The sequence below is a fragment of the Dipodomys merriami genome, unplaced genomic scaffold (genome assembly GCF_024711535.1).
Source record: "Dipodomys merriami isolate MVZ:Mamm:240054 unplaced genomic scaffold, mDipMer1.0.p SCAF_149, whole genome shotgun sequence".
In the NCBI taxonomy this organism is placed as follows: Eukaryota; Metazoa; Chordata; class Mammalia; order Rodentia; family Heteromyidae; genus Dipodomys; species Dipodomys merriami.
The window spans coordinates 726,133-735,851 of NW_027202815.1; positions in this window are offsets into that span (position 1 = coordinate 726,133).

A 9,719-nucleotide genomic window follows, 5' to 3' on the forward strand; every position below is an offset into this window, starting at 1 on the left:
AAACCTATCCCTAACCCTCACGCTAACCCTAAACCAAACCCTATACCTCACCCTCACCCTCACCCTAACCCCAACCCTAACCCTAAGCCTCACACTAAACCTCACCCTAATCCTTACCCTCACCATAAACCTGACTCTAACGCTAAACCTCAACCTAAACCTAACCCTCACCCATACACTTACCCTGACCCTCACCCCAACACTAACCAACACCCTAACACTCTTCCTAACCCTAAACCTTACCCTACCCTTCACCCAAACAATCATACTAAGCCTAACCCAAATCCTAACCATCAACCTAACCCTAACCCTAGCGCTAACCCTCACCCTCACACTAACCCTAAACCTAATGCTAACATTCAACCTAACACTAATCCTCACCCACACCCTCACTCGAACCCTCACTCTCACCGGAAACCTCATCCTCACCCTAACACTCACCCTCATGCTAAAAATCACCTAAACCATAACCCTCACTCTAACCCTTGCCCTAACCCTCACCCTAACCCTAACCCTCACCCTCAACCTAATCCTCACCATAACACTGAAGCCTGGCTAAAAGAACCCCTCACCCTTACCCTCACACTTACCCTCACCCTCACCCTAATCCTAACCCTAACCCTAAAACTCACCCTCACCCTAAACCTCATTCGAACCGTTCCCCTCACCCTAACCCTAACCCTAACCATAACCATAACCCTCACAGTAACCGTAATCCTCACCCTAACCCTAAAACTAACCTTAAATCAAACCCTCACCCTCACCCTCAACTTCAGCCTAACCCTAACCCTAACCCTATTCCCAATCCTAACCCTCAGCCTCACCCTAACCCTCCCCCTCCCCCTAAACATCGCCTAACACTAAACCTCACCCTAACCCTAAACCTAACCGTCACCCTAACCCTAACCTCAGATTAACCCTATCCTTGACGTAAATGAAAACTTCACCCTCACCTTCATCCTCACCCTAACCCTAATCTTAACCTTCACCCCAACCCTAACCCTCGCCCGAACACTAACCCTCATCCTCATCCTCACCCTAATACTAACCGTAACTCTAATCCTAAACCTCACCCTCACCCTAACATTCACACTAACCCTCACACTCACCCTCACGCTAACCCTAATCCTAACCCTCACAGGAACCCTAACCCTCACCCTAACCCTAACCCTCACCTTAACCCTCAACCTCACCCTAATCCTCACCCTAACCTAACCTTAACACTTACCTAAACTAACACCTCACTCTCACCCTCACCCTAACCCTCACCCTCAGCCAAGCCCACACCCTAAACCTAACCCTAAACCTAACCCTCACACTAACACTAACACTAACCCTCAGCCTAAAACTTATCCTAACCCTAAATCTAAAACTAACCTTCACTCTAACCAAATCCTATACCTAACCTTAACCCTAAACCTCAAACTAACCCTAACCCTAACCCTCAGCCTAACGCTGATCCTAACCCTAAACCTAACATTAATCCTCACCCTAAAACTAACACTAACCGTAACAATCACCCTAACCCTAAACCTCACCCTCAACCTCACCCTCACCCTCCGCCTAAACCTAGTACTAACCCTATTCCTAACCCTCACCCTCAACCTAACTCTAACCCTAAACCAAACTCTCCCGCTCCCTCTCAACCTTAATCTAATCCTCACTCTAACCCTAATCCTCACCCTCAACCTCACCCTCAACCTCAGCCTAACCATAGACCTTAACCTAATCCTAACCCTTAACCTACCCCTGACCCTAACCCTAACCCTAACACTAACCCTAACCCTCACCCTCACCATAGTCCACACCCTAACCCTAACCCTAAACCTAACCCTCACACTAACCTAACCCTAACCCTCAGCCTAATGCTCATCCGAACCCTAAACCTAAAACTATCCTTCACCCTAACCAAACCCTAACCCTAACCCCAACCCTCACACTAACCCTAACCCTAACCCTCAGCCTAATGCTCATCCTAACCACATCCCTAACCCTAAACTTCAACCTAACCCTCATCCTAAGCCTAACCCTAACACTAACCCTAACCCTGACCCTCAATTTAACCCTACCCATAACCCTAACTCAACCCTAAACCTCAACCTCACCCTAACCCTAATCCTAACACTAACCCTAAACCTCACATTAATTCTCACCATCACCCTCACCCTCACCTTAAACATCACCCTAACCTTAACCCACACCCTAAACCTAACCCTAACCCTCACCGTAACCGTAACTTCAGCTTAACCCTAACCTGATGTAAAGGAAACCCTCACTCTCAACCTCACCCTAATCCTCACCCTAACCCTAATCCTGACATAAACGAAACCCTCACCCTCACACTAAACCTCACCCTCACCCTAGCCCTCACCCTCACCCTTACAGTAAACATCAACCTCACCCTCAACCTCACCCTCAGCCGAAACTTAACTCTACCCTAACCCTAACCCTCACCCTCACCCGCACCCTCACCCGCACCCTAACCCTAACAATAACCCTAACCCTCACCCTAAAACTAAACCTCAACCTCACCCTAACCCTAATCTTAACCCTAACTCTAATCCTAACCCTCACCCTCACCCTAACCCTTACCCTAACCTTTACACTCACCTTCACCTAACCTTCACACTAACACGAAACCTCACCCTAACCGTAACACTAACCCTAACCCTTACCCTCGCAATCACCCTAACCCTAAGACTTACCCTCACCTTCACCCTAACCCTAACAGTAACCCTAACCCTAAACCTAGTCCTCACACTAACCCTAACCCTCACCCACAACTTAACCCGAACTCTCACCCGAACCCTCACCCTAACACTAACCCTAAACCTAACCCTTACACTCCCACTAAACCTAACCCTCACCCCAACTGTATCACTACCAATCAGCCTAAACCTCACCCTAACCCTAAAGCTAACCCTAATCCTCAACCTATCCATAAACCGAACCCTCACTCTCACACTCAACCTAGCCCTCACCCTAACCCTATCCCTCAACCTAACCCTAACCCTGACATTAACCATAACACTCACCCTAACCCTAAACATCACCCTCACACTCACCCTCAGCCTAACCCTACCCCTAACACTAATCCTAAACCTAAACCTCAACCACACCCTCACCCTAACTCTAACCCGACCCAAAACCATAACCCTCCCCCTCACGCTCACCCTCAACTGAAGCCTCACTCTCACCCTAATGCTCTGCCTCAACTTAACCCTAACACTAACCTTCACCCTAACCCTAACCCTAACCCTCACCCTCAAACTCACACTAACCCTAACCCTCACCATCACCCTAACCCTAACCCTAACCATAACCATAACCCTCACGCTAATCCTAACCCTAACCCTCCCCTCACTCGAACCTTAACACTCACCCTCACCCTAAACATCACCCTAACAATAACCCTCACCCTAATCCTAACCCTAACGCTCACACTAACCATAACCCTCAACTTAACATTCAACCTCATCCTAATCCTCACCCTAATCTTACCCTAAACCTTACTTAAACTAAATCCTCTCCCTCACCCTAACCCTAACCCTAAACCTAACCCTCACACTAACCGAAACCCTAACCCTCAGCCTAATGCTCATCCTAACCCTAACCCTAACCCTAATCCATACCCTAACCCTAACCATAACCCTAATCCTCATCCTAACCCTAACCATAACCCTAACCCTCACCCAAATCCTAACCCTCACCCTCACCCTCACTGTAAGCCTAAGCCTAACCCTAACCCTAATGCTAAAGCTAACCCTCACCCTCACCCTAAACCTAATCCTAACCGTAACCCTCACCCTCACCCTCACCCCAACCCTCAACCTAAACCTAAACCGCAACCTCACCCTAAACCTAACACTAAACATCACCCTCATCCTCACCCTCATGCTTACCCTAACCCTAATCCTCATACTAACCCTCACCCTCACCCTAACCCTAAACCTAATCCAAACACTAAACCTAACCCTCACCCTCACCCTAACTCTAACACTATACCTAACCCTACCCCTAACCTTCACGCTAACCCTAACCCTAATGCTCCCTCTCACCCGAACCTTCACCCTCACCCTCACCCTAAACATCACCCTAACATTAACCTAAACCTAATCGTAAAGCTAACGCTCACCCTATCCCTAACCCTCACCTTAACGCTCAACCTCACCCTAATCCTCACTGTAACCAAACCTTAACCCTTACCTAAACTAAACCCTCAACCTAACCCTCACCCTAACCTTAGCCCACACACTAACCCTAACGCTAAACATAACCCTCACACTAACCCTAAACTTATCCCTCAGCCTAAACCTTATCCTAACCCTAAACCTAAAACTAACCTTCACCCTAAACAAACCCTAACCCTAACCCTAACCCTCACCCTCAACCTCAACCTCAACCTCAGCCTAAACCTAGTCTTAACCCTAATCCTAACCCTCACCCTCACCCTTACTCTAACACTAAACCTAACACTCACCCTCTGCCTCCCACTCACCATAACCCTCACCCTAACCCTAAACCTCACCCTCAACCTCACCCTCAAACTTAGCCTAACCCTAGTCCTATCCCTCACCCTATACCTCACCCTCAACCTAACTCTAAACCTAACCCTAACCCTCACCCTCACCCTCACCCTCACCTCACCATAACCCTATCCCTCACCATCAACCTACACCTGACCCTAACACTTGCCCTCACCCTAACCCTCACCCTAACCCTAACCGTGATCCTAACCGTCACCCAAATGCTCAACCTAACCCTAACACTAAACCTATCCCTCACCCTCAGTCTAACCCTCACACTAACGCTTACCCTCACACTAAACCTAATCCTCACACTAATCCTATACCTAACCATAAGCCTAACCCTCAACTTAACCCTCACCTTAATCCTAACCCTGAACCTAACCGTCACCCTAACTCTAACACTAAACCTAAACCTCACCCTCACCTAACCCTCACTGTCACCGTAACCCTCACCCTAAACCTAACCCTCACCCACACCCTAAACCTCACCCTCACCCTCACCCTTACCCTAAACCCAAACCGAACCCTCAGCCTAACCCTAACCCTCACCCTAACCCTCACACTCCCCCTCACCCTAACCCTAATGATAACCCTAACCTTCACCCTAAACCTCACCCTAAACCTAACCCTAACCCTAACCCACACCCTAAACCTAACCCAAACCCTAAACCTCACGCTCACCCTAACCTTCACCCTAACAAGAAACCTCACTCTCAACCTAACTCCCGCCCTCACCCTAAATATCTCCCTAACCCTAACTCTCACCCTAACCCTAAACATAGCCCTCACACTCACCCAAACCCTAACCCTCACCCTAACCCTCACCCTCAAACTCATGTTAACCCTAAACCTCACTCTTAACCTAAACCTCACCCTAACCCTTAACCTTAACCTAACCCTAACACTAAACATAACCCTCACACTAAACCTAACCCTTACCCTAATCCTAACACTTACCCTAACCCCAAACATAAACCTAACCCTCACCCTCACCCTCACCCTAACCCTAACCCTAACCCTCACCTTCACCCTAGCCCTCACCCTTACCGTAATCCTAACACTTACACTAACCCAAACCATAAACCTAACCCTCACCCTCAACCTCACCCTAAACCTAACCCTAACCCTATCCCTCACCCTCACCCTAACCCTCACCTTAACCCTCCCCCTAATCCTAAACCTGATCTAACCATCACCCTAAAGCTAACACTAAACCTAAACCTCACCCTCACCCTAACCCTCACTGTCACCCTAACCCTCACCCAAACCCGAAACCTCACCTCAACCTAACCCTCACTCTCACCCTAACCCTAAACCTAAACCTAATCCTCTCCCTCACCCACACCCTCACCCTCACCCCCACCCAAAGCCTAACCCTAAACCTAATCCTAATCCTAACCCTCACCCTCACCATAAACCTAAACCAAAACCTAATCCTAAACCGAACTCTCACCTTCACCATAACCTACTAACCATCACCCTCACACTCACCCTTACTCTAACCCTAACCCTAAGCCTTACCCTAATCCTAACCTTCACCCTAACCCTAACCATAACCCTCACCCTCACCCTCACCCTCACCCTAACCCTAACAATAACCCTGTCCCTCACCCTAACACTTATCCTCACACTTACCCTAAACCTAACCCTGAACCTCACATTACCCCTAAACCTCACCCTAACCCTAACCCTACCCCTCACCCTAAACCTCACCCTAATCCTAATCCTAACCCTAACCCACACCCTAAACCTAACCCTAACCCTCACCCTCACCCTAACCCTCATCCACACCCTAATCCGAACCCTCAAACGAACCCTCACAGTCACTTTAACACTCACCTCACCCTAAAAATAACCCTAACCCTAACAAGCACCCTAACCCTAAACATAACCCTCACCTTCACCCCAACCCTAATCCTAACTCTTAAAACGAACCCTCACCCTAACCCTCACCCTCACACTCACGCTAAACCTAACCCTCATTCTCATCCTAACCTTCACCCTAACCCTTACCCTAAACCTACCCTCACAAGAACACTTATCCTAACCCTAACACTCATCCAAATGCTCAACCTAACCCTAACACTAAAGCTTACACTCACCCTAACCCTAACCGTCACACTAAACCTAACACTCACCGTAACCATAACAATAATCCTCACCCTATCCCTCATCCTAACCTTAAACCTAACCCTCAACCTAAACCTAACCCTAAACATTACCCTAACCCTAACCCTCACACTAACCTTCACCCTCAACCTCAGCCTAACCCTAAACCTAACCCTAATCCTAAACCTAACACTCACCCTCAAACTCACCCTAACTCGAACACTAACCGTAAACCTAACCGTCACCCTAACCATAAACCTATACCTAACCCACACCCTAACCCTTAACATCACCCTAACCCTAACTCTAACCCTCACCCTCACCCTAACCCTAACACTCAACCTAACTCTCACCTTAACCCTAACGCTAAACCTAACCCTCACCCTAACCCTAACCCTCACCCAAACCCTCACCATAACCCTCACCCTCACCCAAACCCTCAAACCCACCCTAAATCTTACCCTAACCCTTGCCCTCACCCTAACCATAACCCTAACCCTAAGCCTCACACTAACCCTAACTCTAACCCTCAGCCCAACCCTCAACCTAAACCTAACCCTAACACTAATCCTAACACTAACCCTTACTAACCTTCACCCTAAACATAACCCTAACCCTAACCCTCATGTTAACCCTCACCCTCCCTCTCACCCTAAAACTAACATTAACAATAAAACTAAGCCTAACCCTAACGAACACCCTCACCCTCACCTTAACCCTAACCCTAACACTAACCCTAAACCTAACACTAATCCTTAACCTCACCCTAAACCTAACCCTAACCGTCACCCTCACACTCACTATCACCCTCACCCTAACGTTCACGCTCAACCTCACCCTCACCCTAACCCTAACCCTAAACCTAACACTCACTCTAACCCTAACCTTTATCCTAACCCTAACCCAAACCTAACCCTAACCCTCACCCTAACCGTAACACTAACATTAACCCTCACCCTCACCCTCACCCGAAACCTAAGCCTAAACATAACCCTCACCCTAACCATTTACCCTTACCCTAACCCTAACCCTAACCCTCACCCTAAACATCACCCTCACCCAAACCTTAAACCTGACCCTCATCCTAAACCTAACCCTAACCCTAATGTTAACCCTAACCCTAACACTTACCCTAAACCTAAACCTAAACCTAACCCAAACCTTACCTCTAAACCTAAACCTCACCCTAACCCTCACCCTAAACTTTATCCTCATAGTCAGCCTAACTCTAACCCTAAACCTAACCCTCACACAAACCCTAACTCTCTCCCTAACCTTAACCCTCCCTCTCACCATAACCCTCACCCTAATCCTAACCCTCACCCTAACCCTTATCCTAACCCTCACACTCACCGTAAACCTCAGGGTCACCCTAACCCTCACCCTAAACTGAACCCTAACCCTCACCCTCACCTGAACCCGAACCCTCACACGAAACCTCACCCTCAACCTAACCGTCACATTAACCCTAACCTTAACCCTCAACCTAACGCTAACCATAACCCTAAGCCCCACCATAACCCTCACCCTAACCCTAACCCTAACCCTAACCCTCACCCTCACCCTAATCCTTAACCTCACCCTAACCCTAACCCTTACCTTTACCCTAACCCTCACCCTAATCCTAACATTCAGCCTAACCCTAACCCTACCCCTCTCCCAAACACTCATCCTAACCATCACCCTAACCCTCACCCTCACCCTAACCATAACCCTCAAAAACACCCTAACCCTCACCCTCACCCTGATCCTATCCATAACACTAACCCTAATCCTAACCTTCACCCTCACCCTCACCCTCACTGTAACTCTAACACCCAGCCTCACCCTAACCCTAACCCTCATCCTAAACTTAAACATAAACCTAATGCTAACCCTAAACCTCATGCGCACCGTAAAACTCACCCTAACTCTTACCTTCACCACAACCCTAACCCTAACCCTCACAGTAAACCTAACCCTCACCCTAACCCTAAGCCTACCCCTCAGCCTAACCCTCACCCTATACCTAACCCTAACCCTAATCCTCACCCTATCCCTAAACTTAACACTAATCCTCATCCTAACCCTCACCCTCACCCTAACCCTAATGCTAACACTAACCCTCCCCCTCCCCCTAACACTAAACTCACCCTAACCCTCACTCTTAACACTTACCCACACGCTAACCGTCACCCTAACAATAAACCTAAACCTTACCTTCCCCTTATCCTCACGCAAACCTTAACAATAACCCTAATCCTAACCTTAATCCGAACCCTCAACATAACTCTAATCCTCACACTCTCCTTAACCCTCACCCTAACCTTTACCCTCAACCTAACCCAAACCCTAACCCTAAACCTAACACTCATACTAACCCTAATCCTTAACCTCAGCCTAAACCATATACTAAACCTAAACCTAACAGTAACCATCACCCTAACCCTAACCCTCAACCTAGCCCTCCCCCTAACACTAACCCTCACCCTAACCTTAACCCTCACACTCACCCTCACCCTAACCCTAAACTTAACCCTAACCCTCACCTTAACCCTAACCCTCAAACTAAGCCTCACCCTCACCCTAACCCTAACCCTACCTCTCAGACTAACCCTCACCTTAACCCTACCTCTAACCCTCACCCTAACCCTCACCATAACCTTAACACTCACCCTAATCCTAACCATAATCGTAGTCCTCACCATAACACTTACCCTCACACTCACCCTAACCCTAACCCTCAACCTCACCCTAACCCTCACTGTAAGCCTTACCCTTACCCTAACTCTAATCCTAACCCTAAGCTTCACCCTCACCCACAACCTAATGCTAACCCTAACCCTCAGACTCACCTTAACCCTCACCCTAACACCTACGCTCACCCTAACCCTAACCCTAAACTTAACATTGAAGCTAACCTCACCCTAACCCAAAACCTCACCCTAACACTTACCCACACCCTTACCTTCACCCGAACCCTAACCCTAAACCTAAACTTGACCCTAACCCTCACCCTAACCCTAAACCTCACCCTCAACCTAACTCTCACCCTAACGTTTACCCTAACCCTAACTCTTACACTTACCCTAAACCTAACCC